The sequence below is a fragment of the Vulpes lagopus genome, chromosome 2 (genome assembly GCF_018345385.1).
Source record: "Vulpes lagopus strain Blue_001 chromosome 2, ASM1834538v1, whole genome shotgun sequence".
NCBI classification, from domain to species: domain Eukaryota; kingdom Metazoa; phylum Chordata; class Mammalia; order Carnivora; family Canidae; genus Vulpes; species Vulpes lagopus.
In genome coordinates, this window is record NC_054825.1 from 155,082,406 (window position 1) to 155,105,855 (window position 23,450).

Below are 23,450 nucleotides of genomic sequence, written 5' to 3' on the forward strand. Positions count from 1 at the left end.
AAACAATACACACTTAAAATATTTTTACAGCTAGGGGCATCTGGCTGGCCCAGTCATTGGAGCACCGGACTCATGACCTCCATGCTGTAAATTTGAGCCCCACATAGCATGTGCAGATTACTTAAAAATAAAATCTTAAAAAAAATAAGAAAAGCTTCTTTATATTTAGAAAACAGCCATCCAGAAAATTAATCCCATTATACTTCTACAAAGAATGTGTGAGAGTGTGGATTGGTGCACATACTTGCCAACACTGGCATCATCCATGAATTGAAGCTCTGCCAATGTAACGGTAAAAAATTATATCTCATTATTTTCATTTGTATTTTTTTTAAAGATTTTATGTATTTATTCATGAGAGACACACAGAGAGAGGCAGAGACATAGGCAGAGGGAGAAGCAGGCTCCATGCAGGAAGCCTGATGTGGGACTCAATCCCAGGACCCCAGGATCATGCTTTGAGCCAAAAGCAGAGGCTCAGCCACTGAGCCACCCAGGTGTCCCTCATTTGTATTTCTTTGATTGGTGAGGTTGAACATGTTTATGCTTATTGAACATTATTTTGTAAATTATCCTTAAATGACTTGCTGGCTTTGCAATTGTGAAAGCACTTTGTTTATTAAGTACCCCTTGTGGGTTGCAAGTGTTTTTCCCAATTTATGTCACTATTTTGGGAAATCATTGGTCATATAAAAGTTTTAAGCTTTAATTTTGTTAGTCATTTTATTAATGCTTTTTGCCATTGATGTCATGCTTAGAAATATCTCTTCCACCCTCAGAAGTGTAAAAATGTTCACACAGCATGATTGTAAAATTCTTATGGTTTCATCTTACGTCTTCAGTTTTCATTGTTCTGGAATGATTGTGCTATAAGACTGATGCTTCAGTGAGGATCATGACAAGGGTTTTTTTTTTCCTTGAGTTATTCTAGATGCACAACTCCAGAGCTATTTTATTTATTTATTTATTTTTAGAGGTTACTTATTTATAAATGAGAGAGAGAGAGGCAGAGATACAGGCAGAGGGACAAGCAGGCTTAGGGAGCCCGATGCGGGACTCGATCCCAGGACCCTGGGATCACGTCCTGAGCTGAAGGCAGATGCTCAACTACTGAGCTACCTAGGTATCCCTCTAGAGCTATTTTAAAGATGAGTCACTCATGGCTGCAGATCTGTGGGAAACAGAATAAATTAGCCCAGTGGAATGTCTTTAACATGAGGCCTCTGAGTAATTTCGTTTCCAGGAATATCCACTTTTTCCTGAAAAAATTTTTTTTTTCCTGAAATTTTTATGCAAGTGTGTCACTTGTGCTGTACTAACATGATGTCAGAGGACAGGCTGAGTGACGGGGCTGACAACACAAACAAATCAACATGACGAATCAGGAGGACCCAGGATAAGGACCAAAACCACACAGCCCTTAAGGAAGAGGCCAGGATGATCTTGCCAGGCACCATTGCTTTCAGTACCATCGAGGCAGAGGGCACGAGGCTCCTGGTGAGAAAGTGGGTACCCCTTGCTGCAGGCAGGAAGCAGGGTCTCAGCACAGGACAGTCTGGAGTGGAAAGTGGGCCTCCCGGGTGCTCTCTCCTGAGCACACTGACTCCTAAAGAAATTCTGGTGCCCAGAAAGCTACAAGAGCTGCCATGGGCCGTGATGTCTCTTAGCTAAATGAATGTGTGAACCCGAAATTCAGATGCTGGGGCTGATCTGCTCAATACCTGGCACTTAGCACAGAGCCCTGCTCCGTGTGGGGTCCCCCCATCGTCTCCCATGCGTCTCAGCCCCCCTCACAGCTCCACAACTGGTGTGTTCTTAGGCACTTAGTGAATGTTTACGGGATAAGTGATTGATGGTTTGAGGAAATAAATGTGTAGGTATTCAAGAGGAGCTTAGCCACATTCCGACAACCAAAGTAGCCCCTTTGTGGAGTGCCTGTTTCTGCAGTAAGTGCTCTGCACACTTAGCCTATCCGATCTCCACAAGATAGGAATACTCTGATTGCTGCATTTCACCCAGGAGAAGCAGCTCAGAAAGGAACAAAGGTTACCAATTAAGTGGAGGAATCAAGCTCTAAACCCCCGAACAGTCTGATCCCAGGGCTCAAGGGGTTTCCCGATGCTCACGGACAGTCTCTGGATAGTGCACAGATCCCCGTGGTGGGGAAGCCTGGCCATGGTGTAGGCATGTACACACCTGAGGCAGTTCATGGGAGTGTTTATCTTCCAGAATGGACAAGGCCCACAACCACAGCTGGCACAAGAGCATGTGAGCCAGCGAGAGCACCTTGCATGATCCTCTAGCCTGGCCCCGGAGAGGGAAGACAACAGGTGACTTATGTGTGGCTCTCTTCCTCAGCAGCATGGCTCTTTCCAGAGATGACTTGACCTTGGCAGGCTGGCTTGCAATTCCTAGTGGCTGTGGGTGCTGGCACACTCATGGTTAGGGGGAGCCTGCCGCTTGCCTATTATATCTATTCAAAAGGGAGCCACCCAGCCAATACACTGGAAGACAGAAGGTACTAGAAAGAGCAGTGGACGCTCTTGGGTAGGAGGTCCGAGTGGCAGCTCATTGTTTTTATTATTGATGTGAGTGATTAAGGGGAGGCTGGGAGAAGCTCTAGGCCAAAGGAGTAACCTCAGGCTTGTAGTCCAGTCCTTACCAAAGAGAACAATCAAGACTAGACTTTTTTTTTTTTTTTAAGACTAGACTTTTAAAAGGAAAAAGGCACTGTGAGTGAAGGCAGAGGCGTGGGTCCAGACTGATGCTGTCACCGAGAGCTGTGCCACCCCATGGCAGCAGATGACTGAGGAACACACTGCAAGTCAGGTTTTCTCAAGCCCAGTACTCCCCGAACTGCTCGAGCAGACGACTGACCATTCCACTTGCTTCCAACTTTATCAGAAGGATGTGCAGTCATCCCTGGGAGGGGTCACATTTTGAAAGGCATCTGTAAAGCAAGAATACACTTCTTTTTATCTGTGTCGCCCCTGTTAACTGGATGATCCCAGTTACATTATTAAACTGATAAATTCCATTTAAAAGCAGAGAAGCGTGGTTCTGGTTTCACTTGGCCTCGGAGAACCCCAGCTCTGCTTTCCCCACCTCACTTCTGTGGACAATTCCCCCTTCTGAACGTAGAAATGGTACAATAGGTAGAGGAGCCCCTCCTTCATGAACTGAGTCAAGCTGCACCTGGCCGGCAAGTCCCTCCATGGGCCGCGCCGTGGGTTGTTAGCGCACCCATCTGCTCCCACCTCCGAGGTTCCCCGGGAATCCCAATCCTGTTTTGGGTGAACTCCAGTCCAGTACAGCCTTCTTATTTTACAGATGGAGGAGACAAGAGCCCCAGAGAAAGGACATGACCCCACGTCTGTCCTTGAGCTTAAACTGTTTGTCAATTTATTTGCAGTCATTATCAAGAAGTGGCTAGTGGGGATAAGGCCTGGTGCCTCCCCGCAACACAGGACAGCCCGGGTAGTGGACGAGGAGCAGCCGAAGGCAGGCAAGGCCCAAGCCATGCAGTACCCACTGGCCACCCTAGCTACTTGGTGTCTAGTTCAGGTGCTTGGGAAACTGATAAAGAATGTTCCGTGTTGGTTAAGATTTGGGAAGATCTTCACATCTACATTTAAATTTTTTTAAACCATGTTTAAAATAGTCCAATCACAGGTTTAAAGGTATAAACTATTATCATGTAATCTTTTTTAAAAAAAGATTTTATTTATTTATTCATGAGAGACACAGAGAGAGGCAGAGTCACAGGCAGAGGGAGAAGCTGGCTCCCTGCGGGGAGCCCGATGTGGGACTCAATCCCAGGATCCGGGGATCACGACCCGAGTCAAAAGCAGACACTCAACCACTGAGCCCCCCAGGCGTCCCTCCTCTTTCCTCTTGATGGGGTTCTGGGGCCATGGTTTTTCAAGGAAATCACTGCAAAGATTCCCCAAATTTAGCAAAAGACATAAACTTGAAGATGCAAGGAGTTGAGGATAAACAGGATAACGCCAAGGAAGCCCACACCAAACATCACAGCCGAACCCGACACAGAAGCAGAACACTCAGGCGGTGGGACAGAGGACCCCTTATCTGCAGAGCAAACAAGCCACCGGGAATCGTGGCGGCTGGAGGATGCGACGTCCCTTGCTGCGAGCACAGACAGAGGACAACCATGGCCCCAGAACCCCATCAAGAGGAAAGAGGAGGGACGCCTGGGGGGCTCAGTGGTTGAGTGTCTGCCTTTGACTCGGGTTGTGATCCCCGGATCCTGGGATTGAGTCCCACATCGGGCTCCCCGCAGGGAGCCAGCTTCTCCCTCTGCCTGTGTCTCTGCCTCTGTGTCTCTCATGAATAAATAAAATCTTTAAAAAGAAATAAAAATAAAATCCTTCCCAGATAATTCCAGCATCTGCGTCCTCTAAGTCTTAGCTTCTGTTCATTGTCTTCTCTCAGTGAAGTTGAGATTTGCCTGGGTCTTGGGTGAACTAGTGGTTTTCTATTACATTCTGGACATAATAGGTCATGAGACGCCAGTTCCTATTTAAATCCTCAGTTTCCGCACTTTCCCAACGTCTGTGCATCTTCTGTGTGGTGGCCTAACAGTGAGGGTGGGGCCATGGGAGCCAGGAGTGGTGAGAGGGCCCTATAGGCACAAGCCCCACCCCCACCCCCATTCAGGGCCACCAGAGGGCTCAGGGCTCCAGGGCCCTTGGGAAGGAACCACAGTTCTTTTTAGCAAGGCCAGGCCAGCCAGCTCCAGTCACTGAAGGGAGCAGACAGCTAGAGATCTGCCCTCAGGGAAAGTAGCAGGAGGAGAAGAGCTGGGAGAGGGGAGGACCTGGGATGAAGGTTCTGAAGGGTCTGAGCCAGAACATCCCTCCTGAGACAGTAGTGCCTTTGTTGTGGGGCTTTGTTTACTGAAGAGATAGAGGAACAAACAGGAAGGAATGATAACCAGGAGCCCAGGGGCTACCACTATTCCTGCTTGGGACTGACCACCTGCTCCCTCCCCCACTCCAGGGTTGGTGTGGGATGCAGGAGCCCAGGGTCCTGGAGCACAGCGATGCCCCCCCACCTGCAGAGCAACCTCCAGGGGTCACAGCCAGAGGAGCATCTTCCCTCCACCTGCTTCGGAGCTCCTGCCAGTGCCTCTCAAATCAGGGCCAGAAGCCAGCTGTTGGGAGCCCCTAGGAGAGGCAGGCTTCAGACGCTCCGCTCCAGCAGCGAAAGCCAAGGGCAAACGGCAGGGGTGCCTCAGTGACAACAGCACAACCCCGAGCCTGCCCCTGCGGCGCCCAGCATCGCTGCCTCCCACCACCTGCGCCTAACGTCCTGATGACCATGGAACAGAAGCCTCCTATTTTTCCAACAGGATGCAGTCACACGTTGTGGGGGTCCTCCCTTCCCATCCCCTGGAGGAGGCGCACAAAGTCCCCCTACTCCCCATTACAGTGTCCGGAGGCTCATTCCTGTTCGGGCTCAGTCCCTACCTGGAAATGTTGTAACCCCAGAAAGTCACAGAAATGAATCGTTGCCCAAATTGCTGAACGCACAAAGGGAGGAGGAGGCAGGAAAGCTCGGTTTACACACCCAGGAGCCCAGGAGGGAAGCCCACACGAATGTGCACAGCTTCCACAGTGTTCACGTGAACAACTGGTCCTGACGCCACAGTCAACATGTCAGTGTCTCCCACCGCCCCCTGTGTGTTCTCCTCCTGTCAGCCTGCCCCTGGGCGTGGGGTTCCTGCCCCAACACTGGGCGGACTGAATTCCCAACAGTCCTGCTTTTACTGAGAGGCCGTAGTTTTCCACTAACTTTTCAAAAAATAGCTTTATTCTGGCATAACTTACATGAATAACATGCACTGGTTTTAGTGTAGAGCCTAGGAGTCTTGAAAAATGTGTACAGCCACTTAAGCAGCGTGACTATAAAAATAGAGAACATTTCCCATCATCCCAGAAAGTTCTGTGTGCCCCGTGGGGGTGAACTCTCCTCCCCGGAGCCCCACCCGGCGGACGCGTTGCCTGTTAGAGTCTTTCCCATAAACACAGCCACATGCTGGTGCCCTTTTGAGTTTGCTGCTCCTGCTCAGTAAAATGCCTCTGCGATGGGCGTGTGCTGGGCACATGCCAGCCAGGCCCTCGTGGTGTTTCCCGAGGCACAGACATGCCACGATTGTGTACCCATTCACCTGCTGATAAACACTGGCATGGCTTCTGCGCCGGGGCACGTGCCAGGTGTGTTCCTTGCCCTTGAGCCCCAGCATGTCCCCAGAAGTACCTCTTCCTACAGCCTGGGCTCCACCCACGTCTCTGTTTTTCAGGGTAAGGGGGCCCAGCATGTCAGCAGGCAGCACCAGAGGCCAGGGCAGGAAGAAGGGGTCCCTGCCTCTGACAGCCGCGTGCTGTATCCCACGTTTTCTCTCTTCTGCTGCACCCATGTGGCTGCGCCTCTCCCAACATGATCCCCCCCCCCCCGCCACACTTGAGACCATGTGCTGCCTGGTCAAAGCAAAGGCAAACCCAGAGACCACGGACCACCTCCAGCCAGGCCACCAGCAGAATCCAGTGCCATCTTGGGCTGCAGCCACCTGCTGCTGCCGATGTCAGAGCCCCAGGCTTGGGGAAACAGGACCCCTCCCAAGTCTGCTCTCCCCAGGTGTACACGCAAGAACCATGTGGCACACGTGTTTTCCCTGTGATGAGCCACAGTTTGTTTATCCAGCCATCAGGCTCCCTCTAGAAAGTTCTATTCATCTCGTTGTTATGCCCTCATCACAGCCTAATATTTCTTTAGACTCAACTCCCCTCCTCCCTGAATCACTATGTGGTTTCTGTCCCTTGCGTGGATCCAAATGGGTAGAGAACTGACTCTGGGACTGGTCCCAGGATGCAGACCTGTACTCACCAAGGGGAAGCAAGAGGTGGTAACGGGATGTGCCTTGGAGCAGCAGCAGCTGTGCTTGGCCATCACAGCAGGAATGAGCGCCCTTGAGCTCTTTCCCAGAAACAATGAGAAGCTCAAAGGTGTTAATTCCTGGCTCAAGCCATTTCTGGGAACCAGGGAGGTTCCATGACAGCCCCCCAAAGTCATCATTTCTTGTGGCCACAAGACTGATATTGATGGGAATCAAGCACATTTATCTATGCGGGTTGCTGAATTTCGACAGTTGAGTTCAATTTTGGCCAAGTTTCTCACATAAAAGTTAGGGTATTGATCAGAAAGGAATGGGATCTTGAAAGTTGACGATGGAGAAACTCGGAAGGGAGAAAAATGTGGTTGGACCCAGATGAAACCAGCAGTCCTGAGCCCACAAGTCACCCTGAGCCTCCCCCATCAGCAGAAGCAGCTCGTCTTCTGCTGCCCAGGGAGGCAGCTTCTTCTGCTTTAAAGCCCTTTGATAACTTCGCCTGGGCTGATGCCTCACGGGAGGATCCTCGTTCTTTCCAAGACACCACTACCTCCCTGTTCCTCTCAACGCAGAAGTAGGGTTGGACTTAGCATGACCTTTGGGAGCAGGTATGCACAGTGGCCCAGGAGGATCTGGATTAACCATCGTGGTAGGAGAGGCTAGATGGCAGCACCTGGACCTTCTGCTCCCCCAGGATGGCAAATTGGCAGGAATGAAGGCTGCCATCAAAGCCCTGAAGGAAGGAGTGGTGATCCCGTGGTGTCCCCACTGGACCCGGCAGCTGGACCCATGCAAGAGCTCCTGAAGGAGGACGGTGGGCTGAGCAGGTGGGGGTTCTGGGTCGGCATTTACTGGGGCTGATCACATGGCCTCTGGCACTTGCTGGGCAGCCATGGACGTGTCAACACGGTTCCCTCTACACTGCAAACACCTCACCAGTTTGCAGAGCACCAGACATGGTTTGCACCACGTTAGGTGCACCTCACGTGTTTTGATGTGTGTTTTCATTTTTTTTCAGTTCAAAGCATTTTTTAGTCAAAGCCCTGATCTCTGGTGCTTCAGAATGTGACTCTTTGGGGGGAGGGTCTTCACAGATGGTAAAGGTTGGTTCTCATTGGGTCATTAGGGTGAGCCCTCAACCAGTATGACTGAGCAGAGGTCAGGGCGCAGACACGCAAGGGACAGAGGGACAACTGTGTGAGGACCCGGGGAGGGCAGTGTCCACCTGCCGTGAGAGAGGCCTGGAGGAGATGGCCTGCCTACACCCAGACCTCAGCCTGCTGGCCCCCGGGCCCTAGGACAGAATAGTCTCTGAATAGTCTCTGTGTTAAAGCCTCCTGGGCTGTGGTACTTTGTTATGGCAGCCTGAGAAAACCAATACAGAGGTGACGGAAAGACAGGAGGGCACCCTCTCCCAGGAGTAACATTCAGCACGTCTACTCACTATCCTGTGGCCATGGTGAGGGTCACATGCAATGCCAGGGAGGCTGGCTGGGTGGCCATGTCCAGTTTTGGAGGACAGCTGGTCATGTCTCTACCAGAAGCCTTGCTCTTGGGTGAGGAATCCGGTGGAACCTGCATCAGGAGAGTTGGAGCAAGCAGTGAGCTAGAATACTGCCACCGTGTGTGTCCTCCCTCAGCTCACACAAGGTCAGTGTTTCCCACCTCTCCCTGCTGCAGAGAAGAGGGACGCAGCCGGACAACCTGGGATGGGCAACCCTCTCTGAGGCCTGCTGGGAACCCGGCTTTCCCAAAGCAGCTACAAGAGATGTCTGGGGGCCACCAGATTTGAACCTGGGCTGGTGCACTGGTAGTCTGCTTGCCCATCAGATCCGTTCCCTCCCTCGCACCAGCAGTGCCCAGAGGCTGACCTCCATAAGGCACCGTAGCAGGCTCCCTGGCAGTGGCAGTTTGTGTTTTTCATCATGACTAGAGCTGACATCTCTGCCAATGGACCCTCTGACAGCCAGCTGGCCTGGGTTCAGGTTGGGAGGAGTTTCTGTTCTATGTTTGGACTTGGGACTTTAACCCGGGAATGGGGATGGGGTGCTGTCACCGCTCTACCGAGCAGGCACACACTCGGGACAATTAGGAAGAGGGCAGGAGTGGAGCTGGACTGGGGTGGGGGTGGGCAGGAGGGGGGCAGGCGGGAGGTCCCCAGGGCAGCTGCAGGTGGGGTTGCAGGGGGTCAGGCCCCAGGTGAGCTGGGATGGCTGGGATGGAACATCAGGGAGGCTCCAGGGCTTCTCACCTTGATGGCCATGATGGGGAGCATGGGGGAGACAGGTTTGTTTTATTTTATTTTATTTAACCCAATTCATAGTTTAAATTTATTTTCAAGACCACAGAGGAGCAAAAGATACAAAGCAAAAGCGACCCCCACCTTCTGTTCTCCAACTCCCCAGATGTGGCCCCTGCGAAAACAGTATCATCTGTGTCCTTTCAGAAGTGTTTCTCTGAAAATCAGGGATCTAGGGGAAAGACAGGAAGTTTAGCCTGGGCCCTCAAGACCAAGGTGCTAGTGGACATCTAAGGAGGTCTCCAGGGGTGACTGACGAAATGGGTCCGGAGTTTAATACAGACATTTGGACTCGATTTCCATGATATACCCTCAGAAAATCCAACTCCTAGAGCCTGGATTTGCCAGCAACTGCCACCTGAATGATTTTTCCTGGATATTAATAGGATAACTGTGTCCCTAAGCTTAGGATCATACCTACTGTACCCTAACAAGGTGGCTGCATATGTCATAGCAGTCAACCTCTTCTGTGAAAAGTTGTTGTGGTTCAAGGATCCTGCTGTCTGGCTTCAGGAAGAGGTGGGGAGAGGTCTGTTCACATTTCCAGCCTTGGCGTTCAGGAGCTCAGAGTAAGCCTCAGCTGCAGGGGAGTTTCCAGTTATGTGGGTCTCACCACTGGGCACAGCCTCTGCCCTCTCAGGCTCCAGAAGTATTGCTAGGAAGAAATTAGGGCTGAGTTTTATTTCCCATAATAGTGAACCAGTGAACAGTTGTCTTGAACTAACCCTTGAACCAAGAATGACTAGAAGAGATGACCCAGTCCAAACAAGCATCTCTCAACAGCATTGCAGAAGGAGGGAAAGCCCAGGGTAGGGAGCTCAACATCTGGTACATCTTCCCCTCAAGGAATGTACCTGCCAGTTAAAAATGCTGCTTCTGCAGAGTCTGTGGAGTGCACTGTTGGTAGCTGCATGGACCTGGGGACAAGTGTCATTCACAGGTGGCCGAGGAGGGGTGGACCTCCAACACTCCAGGCTCTTGGCTGGGTCCCCGGAGGGATACACCCTAACAGAAAGGGCAGATGGAGAGCAGGCCATCAATCACGAGGACAAAAGGCCACTCAGTGTCTTGTGTGAATAAGGTGACCCTTCCCTTCCTAACTGCCTGCTAGAAGCAGAAGTAAATCTTCTCTGTATGAGAAAAAAATCCAAAGTCTCTAGCTGTCTTCATAGTTTTTACACCGCAAAGTTCTGGCACTCAACCATATTTAGGAAAGCATAAAAAAAGACAATAATTGACCAAAAATTAAGAGAAAAAATAAGCCTGAAGACAGATCCGCAGAATGCCTTGATACTGGGATTATCAGACATGAACTTGAAAATACTTAAGTTTCATATTTCATGTCTTCAATAAGTCCAACAAGAACATGGAAAATTCTTCTCAGAGAACTGGAAACCATTAAAAACAATCAAACAGAAATTTTAGAATTGAAAACCATAATAACTGAAATTAAGAACTCAGTGGATGACTTCTACTTCTGCCCGTGAAGGATTAAATGCTATGGGAATTGCCCTCTGGCCATACAAAAATAGAACACTTGGGAAAATGTCTGAAATGACAGTTTCCAGGCATCGGAAAGCAGGTAGCACAGGACTGAGACGTAGAAAGGCAGGCGATCCGCACAGGTGCCCTGACTTGCTGCCTGGGGGTGTCATCTGAGCAGCAGAGTAGGACTCGGAGGTCTCACTGAGCGCAGGATGCAGATATTGGGTTCTGGGGACACCGAGAAGGTCAGAAATTTCAGGACAGAATGCAGAAGGGGACGGTGTTGTAGACGGAGTTGTAGACATCTGCAGAAAGGTCCAATGAGTCTTGGTCAGAGTACCTGCGCATATATGGGAGCAAACTCTCTGAGACCAAGGAAAGAAACCTGCAAAGTAGTAGGCAACAATTCCTGGAGTTTAGATAAGGCTGGGAATAGTCCATGTTCCCATAGTCCTTGCCATGCCTGGGATACTGCTCAGTGTGTTCACGAGGGCCTAGTGGTAGGGCTAAGTTACCCCTAGACCCAGTACTGCTCTGAAATTCCTGCAGTAAATCTTAAAATTCTAAAGGATTGAGGGATGCCTGGGTGGCTCAGTGGTTGAGCGCCTGCCTTTGGGTCATGGCATGATCCTGGAGTTGTAGGATTGAGTCCCACATCGGGCTCCCTGCATGGAGCCTGCTTCTCCCTGTGCTTATGTCTCTGCCTCTCTCTCTCTGTGTCTCTCATGAATAAATAAATAAAATCTTTTAAAAAAATTTCAAAATTCCAAAATTTCAGATGATTGGAATCATCTGCAAGTAACTACAGCCAGAACAAAACACAATCTCCTGTAAAATAATGTAACACCACCTAGCACCGAATAGCACCATAAAGTTATAATATCCACAAATGACTGGAGATACAGAGAAGCAAGAAGAAGGACCCACTACCAGGAAAAATAGCAGTCAACACAAACAGACCAAGAAGTGACAGATAATGGTGTTAATGGATGAAAATACTAGACAATTACATTAAAAATCTTGTAACTGTGTTCAAGGCTATGAAGGAGAATGTGAACATCGTGAGGAAAGAAAGGGAAAGTACGAAAAAGATGGAAGTCAGAAGTTGCAGAGATGAAGAATGTGACATTGAAGTGAAAAATAAACTGGATGGGATTGAGTGCAAATGAGATTCTGTAGAAGAAAAGACCAGCGACCTCACAGCTAGCAATTGGGAATAACCAAAATGAAGCACACAGGGAAAAAGAATCCTAAAAAAGCCCTCCTGGAACTTTAGTGAGCTGTGGGACCATATTGGGTGGTCCAACAGACTTGTAATTGGAGTCCCAGGAGGAGAGGAAAAACAAAAATATTTGAAGAATTATGCTTGAAAACTTCCAAATTTGAGGAAAATTGCAAATCCAAATATCCATGAAGCTCAGCAAATGCTAAACAGAAGAAATATAAAGAAAACCCCACAAAGGTACCTCATAATCTAAACAGCTAGAGAAGAAAAGGCACACAGACAAGGGGACAGGGACAGTGGCCTTTTATGCAGAAACCATGAGGGCCAGGACACAAGGTAACATCACTTTTAGGTGCTGAGAGAAAAAATATATATCCCCAGAATTCCATACTCAGTGAACACATCTTTCAAGAATGATGAAAGAAAAGCTAAGCTACCAGTGGACCTGACTACCAGAAACATGAAAGGGATTGCTCCAAGAACTAGGGGAATGCTACTAGGGGAAATTGTGTTCCTCCAGAAAAGAAATGGAGAGCATCTAGACTGGCAAATATGTGGGTAAATCTGAAAGACATTTTCCCATGGGATGCCTGGGAGGCTCAGCGGTTGAGCTCAGGTCATGATCCTGCAGTCCCAGGATCAAGTCCCACATTGGGCTCCCTGCACGGAGCCTGCTTCTCTCTCTGCCTACATTGCTGCCTGTGTCTCTCCTGAATAAATAAATGGAATTTTTAAAAAATACATTTTCCCATTTTTAAATCTTCTTAAAGGAAGAAGATGGATTGCTTAAAGCAAAACCCAACAAGGTATTTTCCGGTTTACAACATATGTAGGATTAAAATGTTTGATAACAACACACAAATATAGGGGTGAAGGACATGCAGGTTGACTGTTGTAAGATTCATATATGATATATGAGGTGATATAATATTATTTGAACATAAGTTGTGACCGGTGTAAACCCTAGGGCAACTAATAAAACAAATAAGTAAATAAAAGAGATCCACATAATGAAATAAGCATAGAGACAAGCTAAAACCACAAAAATTATTGCCCTAAAAGGAGACAGGGATAAAAAGTAAAAAAGCAATAAAGAAAAATAAAACAATATCCATACTGCAGACCTAAATCCAGCCATATGGATAACTACATTAGACATCAGTGCTTTAAATGTTCATATTAAAAGAGTCACACGGATAAAAAAGCAAGACCCAATTACGTGTTGTCAACAAAAAAGAAATTCATTTAAATATAAAAACACAATCTCCTAGCCAGTGTACTTAAGAAAGAAAAAGAAATACAAAGCATTGGAATTGGAAAGGAAGAAGCCAAATTACCACAATTTGCAGAAACACGGTATTATATACAGAAAACCCTAAAGACTCCACCTCCCAAATTTCAAGAACTCATAAATGAATTCAGTAATATTGCCAGATACAAAATACACAAAGATATGTTGCGCTTCTATACACTAATAATAGACTATTGGAAAGAGAAATTAAGAAAACAATCACAGGGCACCTGGGCAGCTCAGTTAAACATCTGACTCTTGATTTTAGCTCAGGTTATGATCTCAGGGTCATGGGATTGAGTCCTGTGTTGGGCTCTGAGCTGGGCGTGGAACCTGTTTACGATTCTCTCTCTCCTTCTCCCTCTCCCCCCTCGCCCTGCTCGTGTGTGCACGTGCTCTCAAAAAAAAAAAAAAAAAAAAAAAAAAGAGACAGAGAGAGAAAAGAATCCCGTTTACAATTGCATCAAAGAAGAATAAAATACTCAGAAATACATTTAACCCAAGGAAGTTCCTATATACTGAAAACTATAAAATAGCAATGAAAAAAACTGAAAAAGATACAAATCATTGGAAAGACATTCCACGCTTGTGGACTGGAAGAGTCACCACCATTAATATGTCCGCATGATCCACACTAACACGATGCTGCTACTGACACGGGGTGTTCACCGACCCTCCATCTGAGCCTCCACAAGTTGCCTGACAAATCACCCCGTCTCTGCACGCACACCTCCAAGGTTAGTGGGCTCACTGCCACACGATGTTTCGGTGTCACCAGTGGACACTGGTGACCTACCTAGCGGCCAGCGAGTGCTGCAAGCACTGAGGTTCCAGCCCCAGCTCCACGCTCACGGCCAAGGAAACAGGCAACTTATCAGTGAGCTCACCTGGGGTTCCTCATCTGTAGGAGACCGTGCCTGGCCCCCAGGGCTGAGCGAGTAAGTGGCTCGCTCACGGAGAAACAGGTGCTGGACAATGAGAGCCGGCACACAAACGACAGCACCGCAGGGGAAGGGGCACCTGGAGAGCCATCCAATCACAGGCGGGGAAACTGGGCCAAGGCAAGGAGTGGGACCCAGGCTGCGTACACAGCAGCAGAGAGCTGTGCTGTGTGTACAGTGGTGAGGACGCGGCCTGCCGCCTTCTGACTGCGGCACCAGGACGAGTGTCTGTGGGTCCATGGGAGGCCCATGGAGGGGACACACCTGCCCTCAGGACTCCCGCCCACAGTCTGGCCCCCCATGTCCACGTGCGCCGGCCCCGCACTGACCACGAGTCAGCACCACGGGGGTGCTTATAAGCTCACCTGAGCGGGGCAGCTTTCATCACTGGGGGCAAAGCTTCCTGAAACTTGTTTGGGTCCTGGGAACCAAACGCGGAATCAGCCTGTATTCGGCGTCAGGGCCAGCGGTGCACCTGTGTCCACCTTGCAGACACTGAGCTGCAGGTGTACAGATGGGTCAGAGGGTGGAGGGCTCTGGGCAGAGCCGGGCTTGGGCCCCAAGCTGGTGGAGATGATTCCAGTTAACGGTGTGGGCTGAGCCCAGCAGCGCTCCCAGCATGCCGGAGGGGCTCATTATTTAGCACTGCCCCCCACTATGCCACAAAGCTGGTTTCAGTTATAATCACGAAATGACATGAATCATAACCACTATCACGGCCCTAAAAGAGCTCAGACAGTCAACTTTTCCTGACCTACATGCCAGTGAAAAACAGACATATACACAATAGGAAGAAACTGACAGATTAATACCTCTAACTCCCTTGAATGTATTTTTTTCAAAGGGGAAGAACCGAGACACCTGGGTGGCTCAGTGGTTGAGCATCTGCTTTTGGCTCAGGGCGTGATCCCGGGGTCCATGCGGAACTCGATCCCAAGACCCTGAGGTCACGACCTGAGCCGAAGGCAGACGCTTCACCAATGGAGCCCTTCCCCCCAGGCGCCCCTGTTCTTTGCCATTTGACCACAGTTTAGTAGTGACCTCCACATTCAGGGCACAGAAGGGTCCGCCTCACTGTCGGGAGGTTTAAACACAAATAGAAACTCCCAGCGGTCTCACACGATGGGCACTCGATGGAGCTTGAGGTCTGCTTTTGTCCTGGTGGTCGCTGTGCTTCCGGAGGGACGTGGGATACCCTGGGTATCCAGGATGTGCAATCCGGTGGCGCCACAGCCGCCAACGGTCCCGAGGCCTCCTGCCCTCATGACGGATGCGGACGTCCCAGTTCTCAGAACAACCCTCACCAGGCCGCAGCAGTCATGGAAAGCCAGAGAGGGAGTATGTGCTGGTCTGAAATCTCCGTCTTGGTTGTCTGGAACTAAAACCAACGGAAGATTTGGGCTACATTAGCGCAGGTGGCACAGGGTGATAATAAAAAGCAGATCAATTCATGCTCAGCTTTGTGATTGTTCTTCACTTCTCTGCCGACAATGCACCTTGTATGGTCTCACCGGCTGCAGACCTGGCCTTGGCCTCCACCCTTGGCTCCAAAGCTCCTTCTGGCCCAGCTTGAAATTGAAATTCCGGTCTGGACGTTCCACCTGGGTGGGTGTTATACACGAGAGGTTCCGGGACGGGGCTGCTCACAGCTGTGCGGGCTATCCACTGCACAAGGGCACTGCCTCGAGGGCAAGTGAGAGGCTCAGTGCCAGCCTGTGGTCTGCTGCTGTGGCCATGCCGACCTGCGAGAGGCGGCATCTCTAACTTGTACAAAGATGCTCCCTGGGCGGTCCTGGTGAATTGTGTTCCCCCAGAAAGACCTACCAAAGTCTTAACTCCCCGTGACCCCTGAGGGTCACTCTCTTGGGAAACAGGTATTTTTGCAGGTGTAAGTAGTTGAGATGAGATAAGGCTGGGTCAGGGTGAGCCCTGGAGGCCTCTTGAGGAGGGAGATCTGGAGACACAGACACAGGGGAAGAAGGCCCTGGCATCACAGGGGAGCCTGTGGACACCCTGGTCTCACCCCTCCAGCCTCCAGCACCGCGGGACGAGACACGCTGCTGTTCTGAGCTGCCCCGTTCCAGAACCCTCCTCATGGGCATTGTTTAATGTCAGAACGTCCCCCACGCCCCTGGACACATGAGGCTCTCTGCTGGGGTGGTGGTGGGACCGTGAGTCTCGCTCTCAGAGGCCTGAGAGGCTTGTGGCTGAGAGAAGACAGGAGACACGCAACCCGGACTGCAGGAAGGATTGCAGGAAGGTTCCAAGGAGGCAGCCTGGGCTGGAGAGGCCCTGTAGTTCCCCTAGAGCCCAGCAGAGGGCGGTGGGGCCACGCGGTCAGCCCTCCACCCTGCACTAGGCCCAGGGCAGGCTGAGCTCAGAGCCCTGGGGGCACTTCCCAGGGTCCCCCCCTCCTCACAGCCCCACCACCCTGTCTGTGGGGTCCCAGGTCCTCCCAACATAGGCGAGGCCCACAGACCTGGGGTAGGAAGCCGGGGCTCCAGAGGGGCAGGGACAGTCCAGTCTGGCTGTGCACCTCCGCACCTCATATCTCCTCTGTCCCCATTTGTCCTGGGAACGCACCTGGCTTCACCCCAAGACTTGAAACCCAAAGCCAGGCCTGGACAAGAGAGGCATGTGACAGCAGCCAGCCAGCAGTTCCAGGCGGCGAGCACTCAGCCCGTCTACAGGGACAGGGTCCACATGGACGGGGCCGCAGGGCACCAGGCCATGCCACCTTTGTGCCTAGAACCGCCTGCAGCAGGTCTTTGCCCTCAAGCCTCTGAGCCGCTCTCAAACACACATATCCAGCACCAGGCCTGCCTGCCCACTCCCACGCCACCGCACCCCCCTGCCATCCACCACAGGGGCTCTGGGACCTTCCTCCATCTCTCCCTCCAGCCCGGTCCATCTCCGCTGCTGGGCCACTTAGCTCCCCCTCTTTGGCCAGGCACCTGCAGGTCTTCTGGAACAGGAGTCGGACCGTGGCTGCCCTGCTTGGTGTGGGGAATGCCTCCAGGCCAGCGTCCTTGCCAGAAGGATGAAGACAAAGCTACCTAATCCATGGGACTTACGCATGCAGCTCAATGCCCGCGCCCACAGTGACCACCAGCGAGGATTGTCAGAGCACCAGAAAGTGTCTACTTGTTCCAGTCGGTGAGCACTTCCTCTGAGGCTGATCTTTTGTGAAGCACCTTGCAAGTAGCACCTCATTTCAGGTTCAGTAATCCCTGAACGTGGGGTTGTTACCGTCCCCACCATACAGACAGTAAAGTTGAGGCTCAGCGAATCCTGTGGCTTGTCCGCAGTCCCAGGCCAACGAGGGGGGTCAGGGCTATTGGGGTGCAGTGATCCGTCCTGGAAACATGGCAGTCTGGTTTCATCGGACGAGGAGGGCCCTGGGAAAGCACGCCCCCAGCTGCACCCTCCGTGGAGAGGAGGGACCAGACTCAGAGCCCCTGCTGCCCAAATGCCTGGCCTACCCCTTCTAGGTGTGCTGGGATTGCCCAGAGCCCCTCATGGCCAGTGGTCCCACAGGAGCCTCCTGAGAGGGACTCACAGGGAGGCTGGCACATACCACAGCCTCCCCTGCAGTGTCTTGACCGAGGTCCTCCCGGTTCTGCTGCCACCTACATGGCTCAGAGTGGGGCCCTGCCCAGGCCTCAGTTTCCCCATTGGGAAGTGCAGGAGTAGTACCAGTGACTGGAGAGTAGGATCCAGAGAGAGGCAGAGGGTGGGAATTGAGGGGAGCAGGAAGGAAGAGCAGAAGCAGGGCCGCGGGGTGGGGTCCATGACCCAGGGTCCAGGGAAGGCAGGAGCCCCGAGCAGGAGACATGGAGTCGCCCTAGCGGTGAGGCTTCCGTAGGTACTCATATGGGTGTGTGTGTGGGGGGAGCTTTGTTCATTTGGCTCCCGTGGTGGGCCAGGCAGGAAGGCAGCCACACCCTCACCCCTGTACCCTCCACCTGGGGCACGGCGACCATGTGAACATGACCCACCCCATGTCAGAGGCACAGGCAGTGCACATAGGAGCTGGAGGGGGCCTGAGGCTCGGGGGACAGGGAGCGGGGAGCTCGGGCCCCCTCTAGGAGGGGGAGCCACACAGGTGAAGGGCCCCAAGGAGGGCCTGGCCCAAGCCTGGGGAGGGGTGAGCGGTGTCTGGGGGCCGGGACACAGCTGGACCTGAGGCCCCCCAGCCCGGTGATTTCACTGGGAAGCTGGCACCCCCATCCCTTGACCTCCCACCGTCAGCAACATGGCTGTCAGGAGGGACTGTCCATAGGTGGCTGTCAGGAGGGACTGTCCACAGCAGTGCTTATCTGGATCACAGCCTCCACCAGGCCTCAGGGTGGTGGTGGAGGGAGACAGACCCCAAACTCCGAGACACTCACCCGGCTCCCAGCTCTGTGAGCTTTCCAGAAGAACCACCGCAGTCTCCTTGCCAGTCTCTCCCCCAGGTGCCTGGGGCGCTCTGGCTGTGCACCTCCGCACCTCTGAGCTGCTGCAGCTGCTGCGGGGGCTCCTGCAGGGTGTGGGCAGGCCTCCGACTCCTCCACCACCTGCGCTCACCCAGCCCCTCCAGGTGGGGAGAGACTGGCTGCCGCCTAAGGCCTGGCTCCCTGCTCTGCCTCGGGGGTGCTAGTGGACGCGGCCTTGGGCCCTGACTGCTGGACACGTGTCCTTGGCACGTAGCTCCAGAGCCTGTCCGTACACACTGCAGGGTGGCTGCCACTGGGCTGTGTTAGCTATAACGGAGTTGGGCAAACCTCTGCCAGAAGGCAGGGGCTCCTCCCATGGTGTCCACACAGCACAGCCATGGGGTAGTCAGAACCTTCCCGACTCCTCATGTGCTCACCTCACTGCGTAGGCAAGGCTGCCAAGGCCGCTGTGCCCATCATGTCGTCCTGCAGGGAGAAGCGTCTGTTGGAGGGACAAGGGAAGCAAGGGCACAGGGAAGTCTGTCAAGGCGAGGGAGGAGAGGCCTCCTGTGGGCAGTGCCTTTGCAGGGGAGTGGGTATGGGGGCTGAGATGGCTGGCCCCCCACACCAGACCCAGGTCAAAGAACAGGCCTAAATTCCACCTGCTACTTTGTGTTGCCCCCCAGAGCCCCACAAAGTCAAATAGTTGTGGGTGACAGAGGAGCCGTGTCCACCGCTAGGCCTCTCTGCAGCTACAGACACAGGCAGGGCCTCCTGGGACTTAATCACAGCGAGATGGCATCTGGATACCAGGACATCAGGTGACCACAGCGACACCCCCTGTCCTCCGCCAGAGGGCCTGCCCACGCGGCCAGCTTGCTGCCAAAGGGGCCTCCTCGGGGGTCAGCAGGTGAGTGGAGACCAGGAGCACGGTGGGCCCTTAGCAGGGCAGACCCCCAGTTCTACCCCTGGGTCCCCAGACTGTCCTATTGTCTTGTATTCTGCCTCCCGGGGCAGACGTCTGGTCTGACAGCACAGGGCTTCTCCCTGAATCTGTTTCTACTGCTGCCTAACAAGCTTCCACAAGCACAGGGGCCCAGCACTGGACACCCTGTCAGCTCAGTGTGTCTGTGGCTCCAGCACGCCCAGTGGGGCGGGGGGGGGGGGGGGTCTTCTGCCAGGGTTCCAAGATGGCCAAGCTGCAGGCCCACTGACCACAGGGCTGCCTCGGAGCTCTCCCAGGATGTCGACAGAAGCTACGTCCTCACCCTCCGCTCCCAGAGTCCGCCCTGGGTCCTGGCCCCATGGCTTGTCCGTGGGCCCCTCAGCACATGCATCCGACCTCCAGGCCTGCAGAACAGCTCTGACTCAGGGAGGCCCTATCCCCCCATTAGGTCAGATCCGGGCTCATCTCCCTGTCTATTCAACACAACAGGTGAGGGACCCTCATTACATCAGCATGTCCCTTCTGCAGGTGAGGTAACAAGCCTATCAAACCACAGGTGGGCCCACATTCGGGGTCACTCAGGGCATGTCACCAGGGGGCGCTCATGGAACTCAACCGGCCTTGCATCCGTCCCTCCCTGCTCAGAACTTCAACACATAAATTTTATTCTCCTCTGTAATAGAAACACAAAACAGCAAAGCATTTTAAAACTGGATCTCTGAACTAAGTAGGTCCGTTATGTGATGTGTGTGGAAAGGATGTGCTTCCCCCTCGCTCCAACACGTGGCTCCTCATCCGGGAAAGGCGCCTGGAGACCAGGATAAGCTGAACAACAATAGTCTCATCCACCCCATTTTGCTCCATGAGAGCAAATGAAGGCAATGAATACCTGGCAGGACTGCTGGACAGTTGTGCGAGTTGTGCACTGAAGTGCCCTTCAAAGCACAGTCAACGATACTCCCGAGAACTACATAGTCTGTATGAGGCCGTCTGGCTCTGTGTTTACCTCAGAGGTCTCCAGACCTTCCCCGGGCCTCCAACAGCTGTCCCTGGGCACCAGAAAGGTCTACAACTCCCTGGCCGAGGATGCTGCCATATGCAGCACTGAATGTCAAACCATTTGGGAACCTCTGTGTTTCTAGAACAAGCCTTTCAGTTTCAAAGCAAGGGGAGTAAACAGACCTCCCAGGAGGGCTTGGACACCTCAGAGGGGTGTTCAGAGAGCTTTCCAGCCCCAGCACACACTGCTCCTTGGCCTCCTCCCTTGGCCTCCTCAGCCTGCCCACCCCGCCCTGACACCTACCTGGCTGCCTTCTCCCCTGACTGCTCCTGGGGTACTCGAAGCCACCATGTGTGGTCATCCTCTGTCCTTGACGAACATCTGCTCTCCCAGACAGTCAGGATGGGCCCCAGTCAGGGCCAGTAAGGGGCCAGCCTGTGGAAGGGGCCAGTACCCTGCTTGCCCTGCCCCCTGATGGGGACACCCTGCCTTCTGTGTGCTTTCTGGCCTCCCAGGGGCCTCCCAGGGGCCTCCCAGTGGGGCCTCCCAGGGCTGCCTCCAGCCGGCAGGCAGCGAGGTATGTTTGCAGTGAGGACTGCTCAGTGGATCTCCAGCACCCCCGCCCCTGGCCCTCCTGTGGGAGCAGGAACAGCGGCCTGGGGAGGGGGGGTGCAGGGGATGATGAGTCCAGATTTAGACACTGTGCGCATGGTACAGCGGTGGGCCTTTGGCTGTGAGGGCTACTAGTCTGAAGCTCGGTGGCAATCAGGGCTGGAGAGAAAGTTGGGGCTGAGTCAGTAGGTGGAGGAGCCCAAAAAAGGCCGTGGTAGATCTACGGGGAGAGCGGTTCAAACTCCGGCCCTGCCTCTGTGTGCCTGCTTCCTGACCTGTGAATTCAGGGTAAAAGTGCCCTTGCCCAGAAGCGGAATTAAGTGACATAATTTGGGGGGCTGGTGCTCAGACAGTTCCCAGAGCAATGCCAGTTAGGGAGCGCACGCTGGAGCCGATAACTGGGTGCAGAGATGCCCTCTCTCAGCAGCAGGGGCCAGAAAACATTAATGGCCCTCAGGAGGGCGCGTGGGGCATGGGGCTCCAGCTGGGCAGTCTCCAAGGGCCCGCTGTGGCAGGCACTAAAAATATCCAAACATTTAAACACCGACATGCACCGCCAGCCCACTGATTGGAGCGTTAACACCACCATATGAGCTGTGAGCTCACCACAACTGTGTCCACAAGTTCCTCGCCCCTGGCTCCGTGTGATGCCATGTCACCTGGTCTGGGAAGCTCTACACCTGTCCCCACCTGTCCCCACCTGCGTCCACAGCTCCGTCCCTGCCATCAGCCATGAGCACGTCGTCGACAGCTCTCCACAGTGAAATCACTAAACTGCGCTCCCGGAGGACAGGCAACATGCCTTTTCTTTTGTCTCTTTAGTATCCAGTCAGCATCTGGTATACAAAGGGAGAGAAAATTCTGGCTTGTTTTTCATTTTCATGAGGGATGGAGGTCCTGGGGCCTGGCTAGAACTCAATCCCACCAGCAGAGGGCGCAAGACCCATTGAAGATACTCAAGCAGGGGGTGTCCAGGGGAGGCCTCATCATGAGCAAGATTTCCTGGAAATATTTCTAGCAAGTAACACATTTGTAATAGCTATTTCTCTGTCATATCCTTTCCCCTCGCCTATTCCTTGCAAGATTTGTCACTTGGCAGCTGCAAAAGCCTGCAAAGGCTCAGGGCTTGGGAAACTTCCAGAAAATCAAGGCTGTACCCCCACCCCCTCACCCCCACTGCTGCCTTGTCCATCCACATTTCAGCAGCTGGAGAGGATTTAGATAGAATTGAGCAGAGATGGAAAAGGATGGGCCCTAGAGGGGGCACTCATATCCACAGTGGTCTCTGTCCCTCCAGGGCTATCAGGCAGGTCGCTGGGCTTTTGGTAGCTAGGGTTCTCCAGAGGATTCAGCCCTTAGAGACTCTTAGGGCTACCACTGATGAGAGTGAGCTCCCTGTTACCAGGAGTATGCAAGGCACTGGGAAGTGGGGCGAACAATCCCTAAGGACTATTGTGAAAGCCCATCGATTATTTTTTTTAAGATTTTATTTATTTATGAAAGATACAGAGAGAGAGGCAGAGACACAGGCAGAGGGAGAAACAGGCTCCATGCAGGGAGCCTGATGCGGGACTCAATCCCAGGACTCCAGGATCACGCCCTGGACTGAAGGCAGGAACTAAATCGCTGAGCCACCCAGGGATCCCCAAGAGAGTCCATCTATTAAATGAGCTGTACCCCATCCAGGTATAATACAATATTAGCATCAAGAAGATTTTAAATCGTTGAGACATCGAATTTGGTCATTAGGAATGAACTACATAATTTATGTGTCCAAGGCCCCAGTGCTGGAAAACTAATGGGTGCTTTTATGAGGAAAAACTAAAATACACACACACACACACACACACACACACACACACACATATATATATATATATATATATATATAAGCAATGCTTTTGACATGCAAGTGTGTATGTTTGTGCCATGAGAATTGAAAGTAGACTAGGAAACCATCAGCCCTGGTTTTCTATGGCCAGTAAACTGCCAATGGCTTTTACATTCTTAAACGGTCAGAACAAATAAAAATTAGAATAGTATTTTGTTACGCATGAAAATTAAATAAAACTCAAGTGTCAGTGTGCAGAAATGAAGTGTGGTGGGATGTCCACATGGAAGGGCAGAGCGGGACTACTGCAGTAGACTGGGTGTAAAGTCTAAACTATTGACTTATCTGTTCCTTTCCAGAAAAAGTTGGGGGACCCTGATCTAGGCTATTAGAAGTGGCAAGGAGGAGCATTCATCCAGGTCACCCCTTTCATGGTATCATTTGGGGACACTGAGGTATGGACAGGGAGTGGGCTTGCTCCAGGGCAGGAGG

The 23,450-nt window shown here is 52.2% G+C and overlaps 1 long non-coding RNA gene across 3 annotated transcripts; it reads right to left on the reverse strand.

The window, feature by feature from the left end:
* Positions 1 to 1,065: 1,065 nt before the first annotated feature.
* On the reverse strand, positions 1,066 to 18,932 carry LOC121480030. 3 transcript variants are annotated; one of them, XR_005984874.1, is made up of 6 exons: positions 18,543 to 18,931; positions 10,064 to 10,214; positions 9,627 to 9,864; positions 9,294 to 9,381; positions 8,355 to 8,485; positions 1,066 to 2,950 (listed from the first exon to the last, which is right to left on the reverse strand). It is a non-coding gene; the product is annotated as an uncharacterized LOC121480030 (long non-coding RNA). The 3 variants fall into 3 exon arrangements; XR_005984877.1 differs by lacking the exon at positions 10,064 to 10,214 and having other exon boundaries at positions 18,543 to 18,932; XR_005984876.1 differs by lacking the exons at positions 9,627 to 9,864; positions 10,064 to 10,214 and having other exon boundaries at positions 18,543 to 18,905.
* Positions 18,933 to 23,450: the final 4,518 nt, after the last annotated feature.